Here is a 27,841-nt window from a genome sequence, read left to right as displayed (position 1 = left end):
GGTGATTCCCATTAAGCATAGAGAGATTTTTCACATATAAAAGAAAACAAATATATACCTATTTACTGAATGACTGCCATTGTAAACTAAAGAAAATCCATAACATCTGAAAGTTATTTTGTCATGTGTTTCCACAAAGTCACTCCCTTGGGTCTGGAAGAGAACACTGCTCCTTGAGAAATGTATCTCTGCTGTATATATACACACACACACTGAAAGCTAACACTGCATGCATATAACTTGCAAAGGAAAAATAAACATCAGACACCAATTTGCAATCCATCACCAAACCAGTTGCTTTGACCAAAAAAATTCCTGGCCACCTGCCAAGGCACTGCCAAGTTTTTTTCCTCTATTTATTTTTTTCAATACAATTCAAAATAACTATTTTAGCTCCTACTGTTTGTCCTCTGCTCACCATGGTGAATGGCTGTTTTTCTTGCTGTGCTATGAACAATGAGATCTACACTTATGCCCAGAGCAGTATTTGAGTCTGAAACTAAACTCAGTTTTCAGCATGAAATTAACTAGATTCTGTAGGATCCTGGACAGAGAGAGGGCACAGGAGCCTCATTGAGCAGGAAGGAGGACAGGAGACACTGGATGTGGTTTAATTAGGCTGCAACTTTAACCTGCTGCAACATTCTCATTTCCTTTCTTGTTCTCTAGATGACATGTTGCCAATAAAACTTTGTTCACATAACTGAACTAAACAGACTTTTCTGTACATTTCAGGAAAAAAAAATCTAAACCAGATCTAAAACAACTCAAGGCTGCAGTGACCAGCAATATGTTACTGTTCTCTATTCTTTACACTTGTATTGAAATGCTGTAACAGTGCAGTTTAATATTTTATCAGGATGGAGATTCATCCGCTTTGTCTTACTGTACTTTTAGATTTAAGGTTTACGGTTATAAAATGCTAATATACAGAACAGAATATATTTTCTTAACTTTATATTTTCATAGTTTTATTATGGCAATAGTAGGAAAGGCAGCTATTGCACGGTCATCAGCTTTTTGGTTTTGTACAAGGATTTCTGATTATTCAGTCATTATGAATATGATTTTGCTTCATGACCCAAGTTTACCAGTCCATCCTTGTCTGACAATCACTGTTTATACACTCATACTTTGCTCATTTTAATATTTTAGAGTACTCATCGTGGTGGCAATCATTCTTTGCATCAAAGTAACACTACAGTCTACAGATAGAAAGTTTGTTTTATTTATCTTCAGTAGTTTTACCTGTTCAAGCATATAACTCTTTAGAGAGATTAGGTCCTAGTGAGAGGAGGAGGGGAAAAAGACGACGACAAAATGGGGAGCACAACAGGCATATAGGAAGATACTAGAAACATGCTTCAGTCATTTTAACTCTGCAGTCTAGTGAATTAGGGAAGACAGATGACAGACAGGCAGTGTGGTCCAATGGACAGGACACCTGATGAACTGAAGACACCTGGATTTTATTTTGGAGTTGAGATCTTGGACAAGTCACTACATCTCTTTGTGCCGCAGCTGTTCCTTTCACACTTTGTCTATTTAGATTGTAAGCTCTTCAAGACAGGAGTCATCTCTATGTGGTTGTACAGTACCAAGCACAGTGAGACCGTAACCTACTGCAGCAGGGCCTAGATGCATGAATAATAACAACAGAAATGAAATACCAAATAAGAATATAATGTGTAACTTTTAAAAAAAAAAAAAAAAAAAAAAAAAAAAAAACCACCAACACATTGAAGCACACAGTTAAGCACAAAAGCATGCCACTCACAATAAAAAGTTTTGACTATGTAACTAATATATAGCTATCTGTAGTAGTTAAAATGTAGCATTTTTCAGAAAGAAATTTAGCACTGTTGACTGTATTTGGATTATTACAGGTCAAAACCTTTTAATTTGATTAAATCACTTACAATATCATTAAAATGTGTTACTTCAGGCTAAAGGAAATTAAGTCAAATAAATCTAATGGGTTCATTTGCATGTAAATATCTGGAATTTCATAGCAGTGCTGTTTAGACCTTGGAAGACAAGTGAAAGGCTGCGTGCTGTGCTTCCGACATGGATACATTGTTTTCCTGTATGCTGTGGAAATAAGGAGATGGAAAGTAGGTAGCATGAAGGCTAAAAATGGAAACAGCATTTTGAGACGAAGACTAATTTTTAAGACTAATTCTGATCAGGCAGGAGGCAATGCCTCAGGAGGAGCCAAGTCAAAGACACTGAAGTGATAGGAATGGACTGACGGAAAATAGGGAGTAAGATACTTTTACATTATAACACTTTCATATTGCATCCTTCTAAAATTTTGTTAGATCCTTACCTCCCCAAACTCATAGGATACAACACCTACCAACACTTCAGTTTTTCATGTGACATTTATTTTTCCTCGCCCTCCCCGTTTTTCATTCTAAGTCACTTGTAGAACTAGCTGTTAACTATAGGCTTTGCTACTGGACCTCTTTGGAATCTTAGCAGCCTTTAACTATTCCTTTCCTGGACTCCCATTTACATTATTTTTAGTGTGCCAATCAGTATGACCTCTAAGCACCAGGTATCCTGAACTGTGCTACATCCCTCAAGTGAAGTGACTCCCTTTCCTCTAATGTTGTGTTTGAAATGAAGGACCTTTAGGCCCACTTAGTAAAATAGGCAGACAGATTAGAGACCAAGCCATGATCGCAGAAAGTCTGTGCAGTGCTCGACAGGTAGTCTGACCTCTAGACTGCCTGGGCTATGCCCAGCCCCTTCAGGTTCACTATGGCAAAATTCAGAGAGGATATAAAATGATGGTGTAAATCGGTGTAAGGTATGGAAAGGTTGTAGCAGGAAAAAAAATAGTAAACAAGAGATGGCAAAGAAGGGGTATATGCATTAATTTTAATATTTTCCTGCTACAACTCCACTCTCTGCATGTAATTTACACCAACATGTAATTTACACTACCATTTACGTCATTGAACTTCAGTTTGGATTCTATGCCCTGCCTCTAAAAAGAGGGCCAAAAAAGTGCAGGCCCTGAGCGACGCTGGGGAGGTTGAGGAGGTAAGCTACAGCAGGCTATTGAAATACTGCATAGCAGAAAGTCAGACTCCTTTTGCAAAACACTGAGAAAGTACTGAGGTATTAATCTTTGATGAAGAGTCTCATTTTTCAAAAAATGAAAAAAAAGAAAAATCATTTTCTTATTTCCTCAGAAGAAACATAAGAAGCCTATATGAAGTCTTCAACTGCCCAGAATTAATATTTCTTATTTGTTGCAGTCCTCCTATCAGGGATATATGAATCTGTCCCTCTGGGGACATTAAAAATGTATAGTGTGGAATCTGATAGACCATCTGGTACAGACAAGACCACAGCAAAGTGTTTTGTCTTGCCACAGCACAATTGCACATTTGCCATAATTGCAAGATTACCTTTTTGCAGAGCTAGAGCTCTATTTGTCACTGTCAAAGCCATAGGGAACTCCTCAGCAAACATAACAAAACAATCTTGGAGGAACAAAAATAAAAATGCAACAGAAGAATGGTTTAGGTTCCTGTGATCTACAGCGGCTGTTGCTATTACCATCTTACAATTTTGCTTAATCCACGCCAGGAAAATCATTTAGATAGCTAAGAACAAACAAAAAACCCCCACAAAAAATAGATATAGATATAGAGACATTTGTCTTCAATAAGGGCCAATCCTATAGTTCTGCATGAAAGACGGCTGCAGGATAGGGCCTATTGGTTCCAGTTTATACACAGTATCAGGTTCCTCGTGATTTCGGAGGTAATAGCGAATATACTGTGGCAACAAAGAAGATGAAAATTGTATATCTGATGAAAACTTGCCAACTTGCATTAAATTTGGTAGCCTATCGAAGACGCATTTTTATCATAAAAGTTTACTGTTAGTTTGAGAAATACTGATGTGAGGTCTCCGCTTGTGTAGGGAAAGCCCCTGGCGGCCGGACCACTTTGTTTACCTGCCCCGTGCGCAGGTCCGGCCAATTGCGGCTCCCACTGGCCGCGGTTTGCCACTGCAGGCCAATGGGAGCTGCTGGAAGCGGCGGTCAGTATGTCCCTCGGCCCGCGCCGCTTCCAGCGGCCCCCATTGGCCCAGAGCAGCGAACTGCGGCCCGTGGGAGCCGCAATCGGCCGGACCTGCAGACAGGGCAGGTAGGTGGGCTGGGCCAGCCTGCCAGGGGCTTTCCCTACAAAAGCGGCGACCCCATTTTGAGAAACACTGTGTTACATAGTACTGCTGGCATTATAATTGGGAATCCAGTTTTTTAATCTTTTTATGACAGGTCCAGTGGCAGTGAAATAAAACTTCTCACGTTTTCATACTATGTTGAATTGAAAAGATCAATGAAATAAGAAATATTTCAGTGAGACAGAGGATAATTTAAGTTGTTTTTAAAGCACATAACTTGACATAACCTATGCAAAAATAAAAGTGCAATTAAACAGAAAAAGATTACTGATTAATACGAAACACATAATATAAAAGCCTTAAAGCAAAGAATCAGAAAAGGTTTAAGTGCCAAAGTCTGCCTCCATTACTCATGTGAGTGGTCCCATTGTATTCAATGAGTGAACAAAGGATTTGCAATATTCTAAGTCGCTTTTGCAGACAATTTTCTGATAAAAGCAAAGCTGGGTACCGGGGTGAATTAATAATGGAACACAATGTAAATCAATGGAGATGCCAGTCAGATAAGTATGCACTGTGCATATACCTCCCTTAGAGTATTACATGCAGTACTCTATTCATACTCCAATTCAGACAAGAACTTGCAAAAGCCTTATGTCTGCATAGTTTTTAACTTTGTAATAGATAAAAAAAGCTTTCTAAATACAGATTAGCTTTCTTTACTCAGTGTTTGTGACTTCATCTGGTGAGAAATGGAACTGCTTTGCTGAAAGGACTGAAAAAAGGTTTCTAGATTAGGTACTGTATTACACCATAAGATTCAAAACCATTTTCTGACTTCGTAAAACAATATTCCTCATTGACTCACACGCAAAAATGCCTATTCTTCTTATAACAGGGCTCCATGAGCCACTTCCCACATTTCCCCCCCAAAAAAGTGGACACCATAATCACAATGCTGTCCAAATTAGAGTACTGCTCCTTTCTTCACTGTTACTAAGCAGTCTTGCACTGTGCAGCCCTAAAGAGACCTAAGTATACTTAAAAGGAGGCAGAATTCCAGACCTCAAGGACTAAGGATGTAAAGAAAGACTTATCACAAGGTAATGATTTATCACTAGTCCAGATTGTCCTGTGGAAAAACAACAGGTGCCAAATAGTCAAAAAGCTTCTGCTACTATTAGAAGTGAAGGAGACATCTCTGAGACAGTGACCTTCTAAACATTAGATGAATATGGAAGGGAACGGGGGAGAAGATGATGGAGGAAATGTATACCTATGCTAGTAAAAAGGATTTGAAAATACTTCATGGGCAAGGGAAGAGGCTCATGAAAATGAATGTCCTGTCCAATGTAATTAAAAAAAAAAAAAAAAAAAAAAAAGATGGCTTTACTATGCCAATTCCACAAGTTAAACATTAAATTGAATAACTTCTTAATGTCCCTTGCCTGGAATATAACGTATTAAGAGACTTTATTGATGCAGAGATATTTAATTCTAGACTGAAAGATAAAACCATCACAGGAAAATAACAGACAATATAGGACATGTGAAAAATGTGGGAGATATCTGTATTAATTGTACAAATTTTATATATGTGTATCTATGGACTTGGGGGTCACTGTGTTGTGACTGGCTCTATGGATCCCTATGGGTTAATTCCAGCTGGCACTCTCCCCAGATATCCAAGGACCCAGCAATGACTAATTCAATTGCCTGGCGCTCAAATAGACAATACAATGAATCCACTGTTTGAAAACTACCTGCAACCCCCTCTGGAGAAATTCCAACCAGTCTGATCAGGTTCAGGAACTCTGTTTGAAACCTCAGGAGATCTTCACGCAAGAACTCATGAACAAACAAACAAAAAATTGAAATGGATAAAAAGATAGGCTGTGACCTGAGGAATATTCACTGTCAGACTGTTAGAGATGCTGTCTGTCTCACCCAACTCCCGTGCAGGGGGGGCCTGGGTCAGGTGGGACTAACTTAAACAGACATGGAAGGCTAAGTTTAGGTAAGACAATATGCATGTAGGCTTTTGTTTTTTTTAAACCCTTTTTTCTTTGTTATTTTCCTATGGACAAATAAATAACGCTTGTTTTGAAAAAGCTATGCTGTGTCAGTACCATTTCATACTAGTCACAAATCCCTGGAGAGAGGCCTTTAGCAAGGGCCAAAGCCAGTTGGATCTGTTGAGGTAATACAGTTGATGAACAGGGGGTGCTGTTACCTGGTCAGTGCAGTCTAAAATGGGTTGAATCATAGGATTCCACTAAGAGACGCAAAAGGACAGGCCTGTCACTTGGAAAGAGTGCCCAGAGAGAGAAAAAAATCAACAGTACAGCTCACCTCTGAACTGTAGTAGAGTGTTGGAGAAAGAGAGCTCAGAGAAGTAGTAAGCAGCTAATAGATTTTTAAAAGCATGGTGGTTGATGTTCAAGACATTACAAGCTTTGTATTTACATGTCAGTGTTGTGAGGGAACCCCAGGTCTACCCATAAAAATGCTGTTACTATTGTTCATTATGAAAAACAACCAAGCTGTCCCTTTGAATTACTTTTATAACAGTTTAAAGCATCATCCATTTTCGCATCTTGAAATTCAATTTCGTTCTGAGGAAGAATGAATAATCCAGCTCTATAATGTATGATAGGGTCCTAGTTTTGTCTGTAAATGAACTTTGGAAGTGTGAATGAGTTCTCAAAGCATGTGAAGTTAAGCTGTTAGTCATAATCTGTTTTATTATTTATGTAATTAATTTGTGATCCATAAAATGAAGTCATCGACGTCTGTGGCTTCTTTACTGCATTCTGTCCAGACAGCCAAAACCCTGATGTAGGTCCTCATTATCCACATCTTTATCACTGTAAACTCCTTCCTCTCCAACCTCTTGACACACATATCAACTCCCACCAACCCACTCACAACACAGCTGCTGAGATCATGTTCCTTGCCTGTTGCTTTGACTACTTCTCCCCCTCTTTATGGCTGCCCATGCATCAGGTTCACACTTGTCCTTACCTTCAAGCTTCCTCACGTTTGTCCGCTCTTCTCTTATTGTGTCACACCCCCACTTCCTCTACTCACCAGCCTCACATTCCCATTTGGCAGCTTATCATAAATGTTTCTTTGCATTCTTCCATGCTACCCTTTATATATGGAACACCCTCCCTGAACTGATCCATAAGTAATTACATTCTGATCCTTCAAATCCCTGTTTAAGATCCACCTCTGCCACAATCCCTGTAAGTAGTCGGCCAGTTATCGATGGATAGATAGATGGACATACAGAACTATACTTTTATTTAAAATAGCAAATAATTGATTGTATTATTCTTTCCCCTCCTCTCCTGCCCTCCCTGCTGGTTCCCTTTTTGTCTATCACTTGCCTTCTTAAGTTGCAAGCTCTTCAGGGGAAAAGATCATGTCTCCTTTTGTGTTTGCATAGTACCTAGTACAATGGGGCCCCTGATTTCAACTGTGGCCTCTGACTGCAACTGTAATACAAGTATTAATTATGTAATAGGATACTTTGGTCATAGCAGAACTGGTCTCAATTTGCCATTCAAGACAGCACCTGCAACACCTCACGATACAACCCACCAGAGAGACATCAGGCATGTGCTACCATATACTAACATAAAGCCAATGTGTTCTTGGCTTTACACCTTCAACCTCTATGGTGCCCTATGCCTGTGAAATGTCTTGACATGCTTTACAAGAATTAAAAAAACAAAAATCTTTTTTAAATGTATTCAGAAATTTTCTTTTCACATAATAGTTTATAGGGGAGAGAGAACTCAGTAGGCAAGGGGAATTGTAACATTCTGAATTAAATAAATAGGAATGTATGACTAATCTTCAATCTCTGTTGGTCCTTATAATAGGTGCTTTTATGAAGGCTTCACACACCATGCTAGTAAACATTTAAGAGTTACTATGGCTCAGGGGAGGACAGCATTTCATGAAATAGTTAGCATTGTTTTAAGGTTTTTCACATTTGGTTCTTATAGCACAAAACACACTCACTATATTTGAAAGTCCAGCTTTAATGAAGACACTGACTATGTGCTCTTGGGATCGGAGATGGCAGCAGACTGATCAGCTTTAGAGATAGAAAGGTATTAGCTGCATTCAATTATTAAAGTGAGTATTGTCTAAACTAGTTCAAGGTTTTATTTCCCCATGAGGTAGGACCCTAGGAGTCAAGGGAACCTAGTTCTATTCCCAACCCTGGTGCTGACTCTAGGACTATAGGCAAGCTAATAGAATGAGGCTAAGAAATTCAACAGTCTGTAAAAAGGGGATTACATCTGCATGCTTTAAGCTCCTCAGACCCTTTGTGACAGTGAATTATTATTTCCAAGTGTTATCTGAAAACAAAAGATGAAACACCCCAACTTTGTTAGTTGCTGAATACCCTGATGAACATAGTAAAAAAACATGTCAATGCATTTGTACTCCAAATATGCTTTTCTTCCCAGATATGTTTGTAGACCATTAAAGAAACACTTCCACAACAATGACTTCTAGCTCCATTACATGCCTCAGCATAGGTGACTTAAGCACAGTGTAACAGTCATCAGCATTTGAACAATGAGTTTGTCTGTAGAGGCAGAGACTGAAATTTGGGGGTGGGCTTCTACATACTCTTTGTTTTCACACACATACTCTTCCCACACTTACTGCGTTTTTGAAGTTACCCCACAGGGGACTCCAACAAAAGAGAATTGTTCCTATATTGCTTGTTTTACTATTATTCCTATGCTGCTGGCTTTGCCTAGACAGGGAAATTGACTGGTAAAGCTATTGCAGAATAGCTCCTCCTGTGCACACTGTATTCCAGAATAAGTCACTTTATTCTCAAATAATTAATCCACTTTTTGAGCAATCACTCTGTAATAGTGTCTCCACAGCGGGACATGTGGGGAGCTATTGCAGAATAGCTCATTCCACAATAGGTATTTAAATAATTTCTCCATCTAAACAAAGTCATAAGGACACATCAGCAGCCCTAGCAGGCGAACAAACAGGTGACTGAGAAACAGAAATAAAGAGAAAGGTAGAGAAACAAATGGGGATGGGGTTCTAATTCCTTGTTCAGCCATAGATCTCCTTCAAGATCTTGGGGAAAGATCTTCTTCATGCCTCCATTCCGTCATAGGACTTCTATCCTTCACAGGTGTGTTGCCAGACTAATATTAACTCTTTACAAAGCACTTTTAAGAACTTTGCATGGGATGTGGCATAGAAGTACTAAAAAGATGGAGGCAGATGAAAGCAGTGGGGAAGATGTCCCACTATTCTAGTGGTAGCTCATAACCACTAACCAAGTTTGATCCCTGCTGCTTGCACCAGCAATGGGAGAGGGAGGGTTGTCAGAGTTCTGCAGAGGCAGTGTGCATAGCTCTGGAGGTTAAAAAAAGAAAGCTATACTTTCAGTTAGCTAGTGGAGTTGCTGAAGGAGTAGCACAGAGAGGCTCTGAAGGAAACAGCTTCCAGTTCACTCCTCCAAAGGAAAAGTCATTGTTATGAAGAAGAAAAGAGAGGGAAAAGTAACAGATCCTGGCAGCAACCACTACAATGGAAGAGAATTAAAGCATGAACAACAGCTCTCAAACTAACAGGTGGGGGAGAATGCTGAAATGAGAAGAGGCTAAAAAAATACATATAAAGTAATGGATAAAGGGAAAACTAGACATTCACAGAAAGAAATTTTTAAAAAGTGCTTAGAAAAGTGTATGCAAGTGTCTTGGATACTAACCTCCTTAGTCATTTGGAATAGCTGATTTCTCTCCTCTTTTTTAAGTCATACATGGTAAAGGGAAGGGAAAATCCCACTGAAGTTAACAAGATGAATTGTAAGGAAGCATTCCCCAAATAGTCAGCTATTTTGCACTTCATGTTTTTATTTAAAACAACATTAAGGGGGGGAACATGTATAAAGCTTTGAAGCTCCAAACCAAGAGAAGTTAGAACTATATCAATGTTTTATTTATTTTGCAGCTAACAATAGCAGGCTTTGGATCAGGTTGTTGGGAGGTTTTTTTCTTTTTTTCCTTCCCCTCTTTCTTTTGAGGAAGGGGGGGAGGGTGCATCCATATGAGAGTAGAAGACAAATCACACTGAGGTGGTGTTATTCTTTATCAGCTGTAGTTGATAAAGGATAAGTTAATTAACAAGAAAAGTTCCAGCATTAATTTGCCAACAAGCAGAACACTTTATACTAAATACTTGCTCAGCTGAGATGACTACCATAAACTGATACATTTCCCCCCCCCAATCTGTATTATCCCTCATAGCTTTATAGGTATCATACTCAAACATGGGATACCAGAGCAAGTAGATATTTAAAAACTTACTTTAGGGAAAGCTCTTCTTCTGTTTCTGGTTACAAACTGAAATATAGCATAAGCTTCCATCTTATTCATGAGGATAAATAAATGTAGACAGGCTCCTTTTTATGGAAGTTTACTTTTACAGAGCATGCCCAATAGGTTCTCCATGGTCTTCTGTGGGAATGCTGGTACTGGACAGACCCTAAAAGAGGTGGAGCTAGGGTCCTATATATACAGCACCAGGCAGCAAGTCCCACATCAGTGTAAAGGTAATATGTGAAATAAGAGAAATTGATGTTTTGGTTAAAGGAAGGCTTATGAAAAGGGAGATCCCAATTTTTCTTCCTGTATGCTGTGTATTTTTACATTTGTTGTATGTAGTTTTCTAGATACTAGAGTTATATCAGAAACAACTGGTCCCTCATTCCTTAACCTGACCTGCAAGCTTATTACTTAGTGTATTTAGTCTTCATGCTTATGTTACAAAAACACAAAACTACTGTTGCTTTTGTGGATTTTACTGAGGTTTCCTTCTTAATGTTTGGATGACTGCAAGTGAGAGAACTTACTTTGCTTCCTCAGATTTTTGTGCAGATGCCATCTAATACCCTGATGCAGTAAACTACTTCATACTAATTGGTCCTTAAGTTTGCATGAAGTAATTTGCAGTATAAGGGCCCACCATTGTCCCTAGAGATGGACTAAAACTAGTGTTAGGTGTGAAAGTCCTAAATCCATGTCTCTCTTAAAAACACTAATTCTTACTACCTTTAAAAATGAGTGTGTCTAAACTCTGAATAATACTTGCTCATCTGTAAGAATCCGTGTTCAGGCTCTGGTTCTCTATGACTTCTTGTTTTATTTCTCCATATCACCCTAAACTGCCTCCAGCTTCTACAGTCAAGGTTACAAGAACTCCAGTGTCTTAGCTGGTTATACTGCTCTGAACAAGCCTCTGTTGACAATGAATTTATGTAACAGTTTTATTCATGTTATCCAAGACTTTGCTTGGCCTTTTATCTAGTTGCTTATGAGACATGATTTGTAATATTGCATATATGGTTATGTTCGTTCTCTGTTTTGGCTGGTCATTGGAGCCTTTTGAAATAGGGGTCTCTCAAGGGAAGGGCCAGTCTTAATTTTTTGCTTGTGTGTGACCCCACTGAACAATTACTTTCTTAAATGTACTTTTAATCAGCGTTCATTGGTTTGATATGATTTTGTTAGTATTGTTAAAACACTGTTTTGTGCCTGTAATAACTGCACTGTATAAACTTGAGTGATAATGAAAAAACTCAACTTCTAACAGCCTAAAAGTTAGAATAACTCTAGTTTGCCTTTTTCCCAAAGGTACAATGTTGTTTAGACCAGGGGTAGGCAACGTTTGGCACGCGGCTCACCAGGGTAAGCACCCTGGCGGGCCGGGCCAGTTTATTTACCTGCTGACGCGGCAGGTTCGGCCGATCGCGGCCCCCACTGGCCGCGGTTCGCCGTCCCGGGCCAATGGAGGCGGCGGGAAGCCGCGGCCAGCACATCCCTCTCCCGCGCCGCTTCCCGCCGCCCCCATTGGCCCGGGACGGCGAACCGCGGCCCCTCGGCCGAACCTGCCGCGTCAGCAGGTAAATAAACTGGCCCAGCCTGCTGGGGTGCTTACCCTGGCGAGCCGTGTGCCAAACGTTGCCGACCCCTGGTTTAGACCAACTGATTTAATCCCCATCTTGATACATAAGACCCCAATCATGCAAACAGTTTGTGGCATGCTCATATTTACTACCATAAGCAGTCCCAATTATTTCAATAGTCTCTTGTCTTGACTTCCATCTCAGGAAATAGGTGGTCACTGATTTATACTTGTTTGTATTATCATAGTTTAGGTAATAAAAAATGGACACTTCAGGGTTAAAGAGAGAACCAGGCCTAAGATTTGATCATTATCTTACAGAAATTTTACATAGAAAAATCTAGCTTTGGAAAATTGAACAACTATGGAACAGGATTGGTAAATGTGGTGTGGTTTTTTGTTTGTTTGTTTTTTTTTAAGATAAATTAAGTATGTATAAGCAAATTGTTAAGTCAGACTTTTAAAAAAAGTAACACTAATGTTTTGATTTTTCAGAATTGTTGACCACCACAAACCCTATGAGTCAATGGAAACTGGTGCAAGTCTATTAAAAAAAATAAACCTGTATTATTTTGTTTTCTTAAGAGTTTATTCTAACATTAAGCAAGAGATGGGAAGATTTTAATCACTTTCAATCAAAAAGGCAGGCTACAGCTTTGACACTTCAAATACAAATTCAAGTTTCCATAACCTACAGTAACTCTAAATAAGGATAGTTCTGGCTCTAGTCTCATTCAATTTTATACAGCAGTTTCTGAAATGGCTTCTCTCAATTTAGAGGGAAAGAAAATCATGTAGTCCTGATGGAAATGAGCTTGATTTCTTCGGGGGAAGGGAGAAGGCTTTTTGTTATCTCCTATTATTTTTGCTCCGCTTAGTTTCTGTCAGGTTCTTCCAACTACTGAAAGATCCACCTTTAGGATCCTGCAATGAGCTTGTGACCCCCAGAACCTCTCAATGCCAACGGGCAAAGGGTGGGTTCACTGTTCTAGAACAGCAACTCCTATCAGACCTGACAAGCTCATGAACATAACACATTGCTCTCATGGCATTTATCCACAAAGAGGGTCATGTAAGATCTTAAATGAAAGCCAAGAGCATGCTGGTCATTAATATCATTGCACAATGTATGTACAGATATATGAAAATATATCCTGAGAATCTATATCAAGGTACGAATCACCAGGAGAGACAGATTTTCTCTCAGGCTAGTAGTGTTTGTCCATACAGTGAACTGACATGTAAATTAAGCATTGTATTGTTTCACAATGGGCCTCTCATCACTGTTTTGAACTGAATGCCAATAAAGATTCTCTCACAGGGATGTGAAGTCAACATGAAAAACAAGCAATGGAGGAGAAGAGATGTATCTGGAGGTGCACTTAAAAGGTTTGCTGGACTATAACTGGGGGACAGGACATTTTGGGATCCATTTACCAAAAAAAAAAAACCACACCCTTGAAGGGCATGGGTTGTTTATGAATGCTTGGATCCTGGTTTTGACTGAAAACCAGCACCTCTGTCAAAGAATACTTGGGAAAAACACTACTTTATTAAATAGGAAAGGTAACCACTGATAAGTATAGACCCAGGATTGTGTTTTGTTTTATGGGTGTAATCATTTGTTTCCATGTATTATCCTTACTCACTATCTCTTAAATCTTAACCTTTGATGATAGACTTACAATTGTTTCAATATAAATATATTTGTGCTGTGATGTTATAAAGGTCCTGAGTTGTACCAGTGAAGCTGTGAATACACTGTTCCTTTGGGAACAGCTTACCTGGTAATTTGTGAGTGTGCAGTGACAGGATACTGCAGGGGGACACTTCAGAGGCGCTCGTGGGTAGGGATGCCCCTAGTGTTAACCTGCAAGACGATCTTAAGGCTGGTATAAGCCCAGTGAAGACTGCTTGAGTGACTGTGACAGTGTTAGGGAGCTCATACTTAGCTGCCACAATAAAGATTCCCTTTTTCTGGAGACAAGGTGGTAATAAGGTGACGAAGTCCTGGGCGCCCCAGGAAAGCATCATAGAGCTCTGTTTGCCCCAATATACAGCCACACTGGCTTCACTGGGTCCTACTACTCTAACTACAACCTTAAAAATTCAAAGAAAATCAAAATTGCTCTGCTGTATTGTAAAAGATCCTGTTTCAAATACTGACCCCTAACAGCTAGTCTAAATGACCTTTGAACTTAAAATGATAAACTATGGAGATGTAGCTCACAGATTTGTTTCCTAGAAATGCACTGAAAATCTTGGGATATTTTCTAGTATTCAACCACTAGATTTAATATCAGAGGGGTAGCCGGGTTAGTCTGGATCTGTAAAAAGCGACAAAGAGTCCTGTGGCACCTTATAGACTAACAGACGTACTGGAGCATAAGCTTTGGTGGGTGAATACCCACTTCATCAGATGCATGTGGGTATCCAATACATCTGTTAGTCTATAAGGTGCCACAGGACTCTGTAGATTTAATAGTGTACTGAACTGCTCCACTTCAGCACTGATAGGTACCTGCCACACTACTTCATAGAGATGAAGTGCCAATTTATATTAAAATCGTATGCATGCTTTCGTCAGCAATGGATCATCTAAGAGTTGATTTTACTTGTCAATTACTCTTCAAGAGCAGCTATATTCTGAAAAATGGTTCTGTAAAAATAGCATGAGTTGACTCTCTGTAATTTCAATATGGAATGTACTCTTCTTACAAGTCAGGCTGTTACTTCTAATTGCTAATCCTGCAAACTCAACCTGGGATTTAAAAGTCAAGTTGTGGTGTTCCTGGCTTTTATATTTTATTAAAAAGAAAAATCTGCAGGCAAACTTCTGCTTTCAATTATATCTGTACCACCCTCTGGTCATCAATTCTACCGTTAGTCATGTATTTATTATCTGTCTTACTACTGCAGCACCCAGGACCCCATTGTCCTATGTGCTGTACAAAAAGGACCAAAAAAAAAAAAAATCAGTCCCTGCCCCAAAGAGCTGACAATCTAAGTATACTAGGACAGATACATAGACAGACGAGTAGTACGAGGAAACAATGAGACAATATTGGTAAGCATGATAGGCTGTGGTCTCAGCACCCCAACCATTGTCAAGGAGAGTTTTGAAGGAGGATAATGAGGTAGCTTTGCAGATGTTTATAGGAAGCACCTCACAAGCATGTGGGACAGTATGGGGAAAAAGCATTAAGGTACCTGTTTGAAAATTTAATAAATGGATGTGATCATTGACAGCTTGATAACGAATGAGAGATGATCCGGGGAGTGGGGATAGACCATGAAAGGCAGTGAAAGTGAAGACAAATAGCTTATGTCTGATGTGATATAGAAAGTGTAATTAGAGTAGAACTAGGCCTTGCTATTTGAATTCAGCTAATTCTGCTGATCTGTGCGGGAGAACTGACTCCAACTCACTCTCCCACAGCTTTTTTGGCTCTTTGTTGGCTAACTGGAGTAAAATAAAAAAGTATATTTGTTTTTGTCACTAAATAAGCACATAGGCTCTAAATACACACCGGGAGCAGATCAGTTGACTGAACTGGTGCTATTTTTCCACGGTCACTTCCTCCAAAGTAAAACCACATTTTCAGGTTTCCATGATCTCCACCAGCTAGCCTCCTGAATAAATGCAGCGGTTGTGAGTTGAAGCGTTGGAATATAATTTAAACCAAACTGTTTCTATCAGTGTCCTGTAGTTGTTAAAGACCTGATCAGTGTGACCTTAACTTCCATCTGTGAGAAAGTACTGTAGTTGATCAGGGCCTGGAATGGAACTCCTAGACGCAGGATTCTATACCCCGATCTCTTTCACTTGATGTCAGACCTGGAACAGGTCAAATCCTGCTTCCCCGTTCAGTAAAAATAAGGAGCAAAATTTCTTGTTCTCAGGCTACATTTTTTTTGTTTTTAAAGCACGTTAGGATCCTTAAGTCTTCTGTCAACCTAGCTACCGTCTCTCGGGGAGGTGGATTACCTACGCTAGTGGGAGAATCCCTCCTGTCGGCATAGTGTATCTATACTGAAGCACTACAACGATGCAGCTGTGCCACTGTAGCGTTTTAAGTGTATATATACCCTTAAATGAGAGGTGCTATGGTATAAAAGTAAAGTTTTAAGCTTGTGGTTTAAATCATTGATTTATGTATTGCAGTGTGTTTAGGAGGTTTCCATATCTATCAGCAATACAACATACTGTAAATTACAAGCCATCGTGGTCAGGTTACCGCTATAAATGAAAATGTCTTAGGCACTGGTAATTGGAAAAGCCACACTCTCTCTAGCTCAGTTATCTGAATCTGGCCCAGATGGGGAGGGACAAAGTAATTCTCATTGCAGGTTCGCTCATCTACATGAAACAAGCTGATCTCAGTCAAGTTTTTTGTGGATAAATATTTACATCTCTCCTTTTCCTCTGAGCCTCAACTCAGAGGCCACGGACTGAATGAAGTTAAAGAGGTGAACTGACATTCTCTCTGTCAGATTTGAGGTACTGCGGGGTAATGTAGGAAAGCTGATACAGCTGCTGACATTCTACCGATTCTGTGGACAGAGGATTTCAATCTCTAGAACTACAGCACCTTTTTAGGAGCACAGAGTTTATTTGAAAATGAGGGTCTTGTACAGAATGGATATTTACCTCGCAACATTTTGTCATTAAAAGTGAAGCGAACAGGGAAAAATAAACATTCCTTGTTTTTGTTTTGGGGTAACTAATAAAATGCACATCTTGATTTGAACTTCTTCAGTAAGTTACATGGTACACCTCTACCTCGATAGAACGCTGTCCTCGGGAGCCAAAAAAATCTTACCGCGTTATAGGTGAAACCGCGTTATATCGAACTTGCTTTGATCCGCCGGAGTGCGCAGCCCCACCTCCCCGGAGCACTGTTTTACCGCGTTATATCAGAATTCGTGCTATATCGGGGTAGAGGTGTACTTTGCATTATAAAATACCTGTTAGCTCACTAGTTTTGAGAGCTACTTTTTAAAAATATTTCTTAATCTAGTATAAGAAATGTGTTGGCGTAAACTCCTTTGAACAAGTAGTCTTCACAGTTGCAGAGACTGAATAGGGAGAAAGCTTTTTACAATTTTATCCTGCAAAACACTAACAGCATGCATTCACATGCAAGCCCAGATTTTTCAGAAAACTGGTTGTTTCTGAACAAATAGCCAAAAATTCACTGTAGAGATCCATTTCCCTTAATTGCAGTTTAAATATAGTTATGTTATTTTTCCAGGAACTAATATCAATATAATATTGCTAAAGTATTGCGTGTCATCTTGTAGCTGTATGCAGGAACTTAAGTTGCAGCACACAACTAAATATAGAAGCGAATTGAGTATAAATAACTTAAATGGAATTATTTTACCAGAATCATCTTGCATACTGGGTATGTCTCAATTTGTGCTTCTTTGATTTAAAAAGAAGGCATTCTTTACATTTATTTAGCTTAAGTTTTATCTAGGCAGGAAGATGTTCTGATGGTTCTTGAACTTGTGGAATGACAAGTGAAAGCCAAAAAAATGAAGAGGGGAAGAGATCTGTACCAGATGCATAAAAGTTACACCAGTTTAACAATTTTTTTTTTTTTTTTTTAAAGATTCTGTTAAACTTTTGCAACTCTAAGGCCTAAAACTTTGATTTTTTTAAAACACAAATTTAACTTCAAACAGGTAAAATTTTGGAGAAAGGAAATCTTATTTAAAGAATCCGCGCCTTGCCCCTTCAATGAGGGTGGGAGAGCTAACATATATCACTTGACACTGAAAGCTCTGCCAGGCAAGCCCAGACTTGGAAATATTAATAATTTTAAGGTTGCTTTGGTCTCAGAACAAAATGAGCCTAAGCCTTTTTTTTTAAATCTTTTGCATGTCATCGTTTTAAATTAGACATCTCAAAAGAACTTTACAATGACCTAATCAATGTTTTTCCACGGCAAACTGAATTACTAACAATTTAGTCCCTATACATCTAGTTTAAAATGTCTCTATCAAAATTGTGCATGCACTGGTTTGCAGGGCTCCTTGAGAATGCTGTTGGTTTTTTTTAAGCAAACACACTGATATGTTGAAGAAACCATAAATTACATGGACTTGTACATATACTAGTAATATGAAAAAGGCAGACTAAATTTTGGTCCTCCTAGTGTCCAGTTAGTCTTTTAAAGCACCAAACCGATACAAAATATATGTCACAAAATAAATATATGTCACAGGATCGTGGCATCTAACTTGTAGCTATGATGGAGGAAACACTTTCATTTTAATCCTTTATCATAGATTTAAAACTTGGGGCAGGCGATGAGTGTTTGAGCTGAAACTTTTCTTTTTTTGTTCTTTCCCTGAAGGTGGTGAAATTTTGTCCTTGATCTAATTGCCTAATTTGAGATTATTGCTTAAAAATGGTTTTGCCTATTTAAAAATGTGTGCTGTTTTTATGCTGATAACTCAAACAGCTTTTTAAAATATCATTCTCTGTACTTAGTTCTCAATGCTTTTGACTTCTGAAGAAATGTGGCTTAGAAATAAGTGCACTTGCTGACCAATTATATGTTGTGATGTTATTGCTTGTGTGTGTGTGTGTGGGGGGGGGGGGGCGGATTTTCACCTTTTACATGAGAAAATTTCAAAATTAGAACTTTTCGACCAGTTCTATTTCTTACTGTTACTCTTCTTCACCTTCCTCCCATTTTCTCCTATTTTTACACTCATTTAATGCATCTTATTTTAAATTACATTGAGTTTACAATGGGACCCTTATCCTGACTGGGAGTATAGCGAGCTACCACGATGCAAACAATCAAAATGAAAAAAATTCCTTCAACCTCTGGACTTCTCTGGTGTACATGAAAGGGTATTCCAATAAATGGCTATGTGTTTTTTCAGTATTTTTCTGTTTCCTGATTAATGGATGTTTAAAATTTCAAATATAGCAATACATTAATAGTCCCCGCACCCTTTTTTTTTTTTTTTAAACTAAAGTTTGTAGTATACTCCTGGAAATTCCACACTGAAATTGTCTCTGATGACTGAGTAATTACATTTGCATAACTTTTTCCAGCATTTCTTATGGAACAAACTATTATGGCTTTTAACATTCTACTTATGTAGTACCTTATGGTCTTAATCCTATGACAAGTTGTGCTTGATTGGTCTCCTGCACCTGTGCTGAGCCCCAGTGGTACTCTGTGTATGCACAGCAGTCCACTCACATGGAGTTCTTTGGAAGATCAAATGCTTAGTGTGTGTTCGTGTGTGTGTGTTGCTATTAAGTGATTTCAAAAATAAATGCAGTTTATGCCCAAAGGAGTTTTTATTCTAAAAATGTACCATGCCAAGCTTGCCATTCCAAAACATCTCTATCTACTCATCATCTTAATTGATAATTGTTGCTATGCAACCAGCAGACATGCAACAATGGTAGGGTGGGGGTTGGGGGGTTAAAAATAAATAATTGTAATGAGGCAAATCAAATTTCAGAACTAAAAACCACTTACTTTAAACTCCAAAGCAATTTTAAAAAATATTCCTCCTCTTACACTAGGCTTTATGTGCCAAGTTTTGGCCAACAGCAGATTTTTACAGCTGATTCAGGAGCTCTCACAAATAGAAGTAAAAACCAAATGCTGGGAAACTCTTAAGGGTAAACAGAATTTTTATAAACATGTGAATACACAACAGGCAGAATTAAAGGGGATTCCAGGGGGGGGGAAAAAAACCCTACACAACGAATGGATTCTCCATCGCACTATAAATTCCCTAATTGGGCAGCTCCGTAGTTGTTGATTTCTCACTCACAGGCTTCTTAGCACACAATGGACCCGTGACAGGTGTAGCATCAAGAGAGAGCTCAAATGGAGGCTGCTTGATGAAGAGAAGGGAAGAAAGGCGAGTGAGGTTTTAGATAATACTGATTACATTGCTCATACTTTCTTCTTAAATGTTTTGTTTGATAGAATATTTTAAGTCTTTATTAATAACAGAGGTACCAAAATAGTCACATTTTCTTTTAAAGTCTTTTATTCATATTTGGTGCCAATGAAACCAGTTACTACAATATCCATCAGAACCAAACAAGATAAATATGCAAATTTCAGAAGGGAGGCAATATAGAGTGAAATGATTATGAAAAACTATACAAATAGGTGGATTCTGAAATTGATCATCTGAAAATATTTTTTTTTTAATATTTATTAATGGCCATAAGCACATAGCTGTCTTGGGACTAGAAGAATGAAGAACCCTCAGTTGTGGGCCAGGACTCTATGCTGATAGGGTAGGGCTAATGGAGAGAGACCGAAGTCTGCTGGAGCCCATCAGTCTGTCCCTTTCAAAAACTCCAGGCTAAAATTCTGGAAGACAAGCTGTCAGTTGCTGGGAGCATCTTGAAAGTCAAGACAGACTACAGAGAAATCTTAAGAGAGATTTTGGGTTCCTTTATATTTTTTAAAATCCTGCTGAAAAGGAATTTGGGACTTACTTTGATTCCCTCTTTTCAGGGTTGAGCTCAGCTTTTCTTAATCATGAGACAAGTGGATTTTGGGAACTCTTTCTCTAATTCTGAAGAGGAAACTTTGGGAACGTCACTATTAAAGACACACACAACTTATATTTGTTTGGTTTTTTTTGTTTTCCCATATTGGTTTGCTGGGGATTCTTTTCATATGCAGAGCCATTCACCCACTGGACTAATGCATTAAGTAAGGAGGAAAGAATAGTAATTTGTACTTATGTAAATTACATCTACTGGAAGCTAGTACAGAGTAACTGAAGATATCAATACATTTAGCAAAGGTTCTATCGAAATACTGCTCTTCCATGAAAGAGCCTACTCCCTTGTCCCAACCTTAACTCAAATGACAGTTTCTAATGAGGAAGCAGAGTGCTCAGTTTCAGAAATACACTGAATCACCCAACAAGCTTCTATAATTTGAAACGGGGAGTCTGAAGTTTTCCCTACACTGAAAGGATTTCTAAAATGTCAAATTCTGCAGCACATCAATGTGCTACTTTATCATCAGGACAAACACAATTAATTAATTTTTGATAATTCTCTATGGTCTATTCTTTAGATTAATATCTGAAATGCAATTTCAATAATCTGCTCTATAGAAAAGGAGCTTGCTGTGTGAGAAAGTGAGGAGATGCATGTTTTACTGCAATAATTTCTCCACCCACTGCTATAATGGAAGTATTTAGAATATTGCTTTTCAAATTCCAGAATAATGCAATCCCAGACAATAGTGGGATACAAAAACTAAACATGCCACATGTATAGGATATAGCTGCATAGGTTCAACCACACACAAGCCTAGTGTCTCCCTAAAACTAGAATGACTAGAGATTCATCCTTTACTATGCTAGTCTCCAGACTATGCTGCACTATCTAGGCATATCTGATGAGAGAGGAATTGAATTCAATTTCACCTCTGAATGTTCATTTTGTTAGTTTAAATTTGATTTTTTTTAGGCATAGTTCAATGTTGTAATTGTAGAGGTTTGTAAGAAACTTCACTCAAAGACCTGAATAGCTTAATTAGAACTGTTGGGCAAATCATGTGTTTTTTAAAAGCCCAAGCCTAAAATTGGCTGTGGTCTATTGTATAATGTGTACCGGAGGAGTCAGCTGTGTACATATTAACATAGTCAAGCTAAACTCTAAATATTGCATTAGAAATCCACTGAATGACTCAGAACTAGAATATGGACCATTTTATCTGTTCATTGTTCAAATTCAGCCTTAGTTACTAGTAAGTAAAAGCTATTAGATTCTGACTGCTCTGTAACGTGTGTGAAAATAGTGACTGGTCTCACACTTGATAGTGTACATATACTCACTTCAAACACTGCTGGCAGTTTAAGTAGGAAAAAGACTGAATGTAGAGATGACTAAATTGCCCTCTCACCACTACGGGTGATCACTCAAAGTCTGAACTGAAATATTTTTACAAGTTTAAATTGGAAACTTTGCATGGCTGCTACCTATGTCAACCTGTGTTGTGGATAAATGGAGGCTTTAAGATCTGGCAGTCCAGCTCCTTTCATAAGAACTAAATTTAACTTTTTAAAAGATATAGGTATATACACATGCACACACCTGCTTTTTAGTATATATTAGGCTAAATTCTAGGGAACTAAACTATATAGACTTGTTTTATATTTAAAAATATACTAAACACAATCTTTTCTTTTCTGACCCTCTGTTTGCAGCATGGAAAACTTTTCTAGTCACATTGGAAGGATTTAAAAATGAAGTTTGTAATGTAAATGCTAATAATATGTAAAATTGCATTTAATATAATTATTTAAAGTTTGTTTTGCCTTGAATGTAAAATTAAGATGCTTTGGTAACGGTAGCGATGCATTGTCTAGTAAACCTGCCAGCATATAAAATTTAACAGCTCTACTGTTGCAGAAAATACATCAAACATGTGTGTGTGTGTGTGTGTGTGTGTGTGTGTGTATAAAGAACTGGGGGACACGATCTTACACATTTAAAATATCCTCTGAGCCCTCAACATGAAATCAGCTGAGTGGGGACCCTTGCACCTGGCGCTCATCATCAAACCCATATCGCCTACTTTTCATTCATAGCTGAATTTTTAACTAGGGCCTACAACAATGGCTCTTTAGAGGAGCTCACCCACTTTACATGCAAGTTTTCTTGACTGCATAGAACAAGTGCTGAGATTACTTTGCCTTTGATCCATAGTTGTAGGCCACAGCTTGAGTTACAGCTTCACTAGGGATGACACAAAGACATATGGTGTTGAAATTTGCTCTACAACATGGAACATTTGCCTGTCCTACAAGGTCCTCAGCCATCTACTCCTTGTTCAGCAACAAGGTAGAAGGCACTTTACCCTCCCCCTCCCTGGAGATGTTCTCACCTGGTACAAAAGCCTCCATTCTTGGAGCCTCTCCTATCCATTTGGACAGTTTTTCTTTCCCAGTCAATCTTCATGGTCTGTCACTCCCGGTGGCTTGCTGTCTGCAGAGGCTATAAGCTGTCTTGGCTGAAAGCCATCGTTATTAAGTGTGAGGTGGTCACTGCTTGAGGTGTCTCCAGAGACCATGAAGCCTTTGCCTGAAAGAGTATTACTGGAAACAATACTTCTTAATAATGACATGGGAGCAGTGCTATCTGCTCAATGTTTAGAGAAGATTGGAAGCAGCTCCTCCCTGTTGTACATCGGTAATTAACATGAGGGAACTGTAAGATTGCCTCTATCACCCACATTTAGGTGGTGTGTGTTCAGATGACAGTTCTTTCTGCTGCCTGCTAGTTCAAAAAACAGAATCTAATCACGGATAAGTGAAACTTGGTAGCTGGGAGTCACTGGTACTGAAAGGCTTTGCCTCTTGCGTGAAAAACAATGTGGCTTTTATTCCCTTTTTTTCTGTTCATCTTCAGAACAGTTAACTCTGAATGAGGTATACAAAGACATTTAACCCCCAACTCTTCTTTATCCAAAGGATGTTTACATATATTGCTTTCCCACAGTTGGGCACACATATCTAATCCTCTAGGCTTTGGCAAAGGTAAATTGCTACTTTCCTTTTCTTGCAGAAAGAGGACTGCTTCTGTGAACCAATGCCCCAGGAGAAAAGCCAAAAAGATAAATCACACTTCCTTCTAATCTGCCCTACTGTCTTTCCACAGGACCCTTGCCTCATTCAGTACACAGGATGGATATTGCTCCCTTAATTAGCCTATTCAGTATTTTGGTTTGTTCTCATTGTTCAGTGTGTGGCCCCTAGGCCTTATTTACTGCACACTACTCGCACACTGTTCTGAAAAAAATAATTTTCTCATTTCCTTTTCAATGTCACTAATTACTATTGTTCACAAATATGAATTTCCATGAGATGTGAGGTGGTATTACCCCTATTTGTACAGATATGGAAGTAAGGCACAGAGATTATGGTCAAAATTATCCACTAACTTTGGGTGCCCAATTTGAGATACCTAGGACCTAATTTCTAAGAGTACTTAGCATTATATAGCACTTCATATATACAAAGCACAGCTCCCATTGACTTCAGATGCAGTTGTAAGTGTTAAGCACTTCTGAAAAGTCTGGTTTAAATGACTTGCCTACCATCACATAGGAAATCTTTGGCAGAGGCAGGGATAGAATCCAATTCTCCAGGGCAGCATTCTACTGCCTTAATAATTAAGCCATTCTTTCTCCTCCTACACTCCCCTGCCTCAGTCACTACACACCTTCTACAAGCTGTCGAGGGTTCTCTACTTAGTGTTCCCTGATTTCTACCCTATGACCTTCACTCCCATCCCTGTTTTTTTCATTTGTTGTCCTCACAAATCAGTTGTAGTCTGGGTTTGACCCCATTAGCTGATGTAGGGGAGCTTTAGTTTTGGGCAGGCGTAGACTTGCCTGCCCCAATACTACAAAGAGTACATGCCTGCCCCAATACTACAAAGAGTACATACCTTCTCCAAGCCGCCAGGGATTCTCTACTCCATGTCCCCTCTGGGTTCCCTGATTTTCTCCCTTTGACCTTCACTCCCGACCCTGTTTTTTCCATTTGTCCCTATTTATTATTTGTGGTTTGGGCTCAATGTTCCCTTCCACTCATTTGAGGGGGAGGGCCTTTAGCTTTGGGCAGTCTTAGGCCTGCTATCTCCTGGCAAATACAATAGGTACACACCTTCTACAACAAATGAAGCAGGTGTCCTATAGACAGTTCTCTTTCACTACGTAATCTTGATTCATCCTCAGCATATGTCAATCCTGTGCACTGAGGCAGTGGTCATGTAATTAACAGCACATGTACAAGGGAACTTATCTAGATTCCTGGCATTTCTTAATTTGAGTACATTGAGATTGCAAACTCAAGCTCTTAACAGTTGTGTGTGTATATGTGTTTAATTAGTTATAGAATATGGAGGAAGTGAAATGTAGGAAAATTTTTGTCTAGCTAAAGTTTTATTTCTATGAATGTTACATCTTTGACTCTTCTCTGCTTGTTTTGCAATGAGGAAAGGGATTTTCAGTACAAGTGAGCATGACAATGTTAGTATAATCAACATGAACAAAATCAAAATATAAAACATACTTCTAGTGTGTGTAATCTCAAAAGCTACTAAAACTGTACAATATCATTGTATACAACGACACATTTCACAATGAAGAGCCCAATGCAAGATTAGGCACAAAATTAGATCACTGACCACGGTAGGCAAGTCAGTTGCTCATTGCCAGGAATGAGCAAGGTGTTCATAGCATCAGATAAATCATCAATTAACAGCATTTTTTTGGAATATTTTTCATAATTAGTTGAATGCAGGACTACATAATTAAGTGAAACACATTTCTTATTCAGTGGGGGAGAACGATTCAAGAAGTGTCCCCAACTAAACCATGTTTCAGAACAGCTGATAAATGGATAAAAACATGAAAACAGAGATCGATCTTCATGTAGACTCCTAAAAAGTTTTGCCTAAGGGAGTTAAAACTGGCAATAGCATGTCTTATGCTTTGTAAGACTCATCTAATAACAGTAAGCTCATGTGGAAGTTCATCTTTTTAAAATTATTCCTCAGCAAAATTCTAGCTTTAAGCCTGATCCTGCAAGCCATATTCGCATGTGTTACCCCACTGAACATCAATGGGACTAGCTGTGCAAGTAAAGCTTGACAGCTCAGGCGCTGACTTTTGTTTTTGCCAGTGGGTGCTCCTCTCCGCCTCGTCCCTCTCCGTGTGAGCAGTGGGTGAGGTTTTGGGGGGAAGAGGCCAAGCAGGGGCAGGGCCTTGGGGCAGAACAGGGAGCAGGGCCATGGTCCGGGCACTTGGGCCCACAAAAGAAGCTGTTCATAGGATACAGTAAGTGGATTTAAATACAGAAGAGTTTGAGTATGCATTTCAAATAATTCTAGGTAAAGAATGCACCTAGGTTTGTAGTAACATGCTTAAAAAATCCTGGGGTGTACACGTAAGGAGATCTGTGCAATGATTTAGTAACCTTCTGCTATATTGAAGTAAACTGAAACAATAATCAGAACACTTTTAAGGATAAGTATTTTGAATTTGTAGCAAGTTGACCAGAAGAGGAAAAAAGAAAAGTTAAACTTCAGCTGCTTTTAAATGAGCAAGGCAAAACTAAAATGTCTTCTGAAATAAATTCTCAGGCCTTGACATTGAAAATCAAATCAAACTGGCTTTTTAATGTCAAGGAACAAGTCTGCACAACTAAGCTGTGTTGGCTTTAGGGTATGTAGCTGATCCAATTAAACTTTCCAAAGATTAAGAGTATAGTTATCTTCGTTTGCTTTTACACAGCAGTTCAATGAAGGTTCTGGGAAGCAAAAGCAAAACAAACTAGATAACCAAGGAAACCACCAGATCGTTCAATTACATTCATGCAATAACTGGTATCTTTTAGCAGCTCTTAAGTAATTTATTATTGGCTCAATACCAGTGTTTGCCAATTGCAGTAAAGGATGTAACAAGTAATTTGTTCACATTACAGTGCATTCCTCCTCTGCAGAAGGTGGCTTAATATCAGATTTTTTTCCACGAAGTAGAAGTATTTTACTTACTTTCTTTCCAGAGTAAAAGCAAGATGGAAGTTACCATTGTTTTCACTTTGTAATAAGTTATGAATGGCTGTATGGAGGGAAACTAAATTTCAGTTATCTGCTTTGCATAATGTTGACTTAAAATTAAGTCTAAAAGTAACTTAAAGTAAAGTCATGTGATTAATTAAACCAAAAGTGGTATAGCCTGACCAATACTCTTTTAAAAAATGTATATTGGACTTTGAATATTAAGAGATTTTTAAACACATTAATAGAGCATCTTTTTCTCTATTAGAATTGAAATTCACCATGACTGTGTGCGTAAGCTTTTTACACACAGTTTAGTAAACATATACTTCAACTATCATTCAATTCAATATTCAATATACAGCTGTTACCAAATCTCAGATAAAAAGCAAGGTCAATAATAAGAAAAGGAAAGAGGACAGCAGTCTATAGTCTCAAGGTTATGCTTCTCCAAAATATGAAAGCTTACACTGGGAATTTGAAAATAAGCTAAATGTTAAATTGATGCTTTCAGATAAGCCTTACTACACAAATCACAACTGTGCCTAGTGAGCCCACTCAGGGTGTCATTGTGCTAGGTGTGGCAGATAAACAGTGTTGCCAACTCATTTTATCACAAATCTTATTTGTTTTTTTTCTTAAGGACCCGGCTCCTCACATCATGTGACTGTGAGATGCTCATATTTCATTCATTAAGAAGGTTCTAGCCCTGAGGGTTTCAGGAGAAACTTTTAAGTGTGAACCCTACAGGCTGAAAAACAGATTAATAAAAAACCCAAACATTTCTTAAAAAAAAAAAGTCAATCACATGATTTTGGGGGGCCTGTCTCATGACTTTGAATAGTTGGAGTTGGTAATATTGCAAGAAGTAAGGAGAGTCTTTACTCCAACAAGCGTACCATCTTGGGTTGTGACAAAAGCAAAAAGGTGGATGAACTAGATGGGTGGGGAAAAGAGAGGATGACAAACCAACTATATTTTGCACAGTAAGCAGTCAGGTATTTGATACACATACCTGAATAACAAGATTGAAAAAGATTCCGAGTGTTCTGCAGACATGCCATAAGAAAACTGTAAAATCCCTCCAACCACACCAAAACTTCTAACTTGCCCTCTGACATCTCAAGCACCAGAAATGTACATGAC

General features: G+C 38.6%; 1 protein-coding gene across 3 annotated transcripts in view; it reads right to left on the bottom strand.

The window, feature by feature from the left end:
* TBC1D4 (TBC1 domain family member 4) overlaps positions 1 to 27,841 on the bottom strand; it is a 156,643-nt gene that overhangs the window by 110,307 nt on the left and 18,495 nt on the right. The window lies entirely within an intron of this gene.

The sequence above is a fragment of the Emys orbicularis genome, chromosome 1 (genome assembly GCF_028017835.1).
Source record: "Emys orbicularis isolate rEmyOrb1 chromosome 1, rEmyOrb1.hap1, whole genome shotgun sequence".
NCBI lineage: Eukaryota > Metazoa > Chordata > Testudines > Emydidae > Emys > Emys orbicularis.
This window is presented reverse-complemented; position numbering and strand designations above follow the sequence as displayed.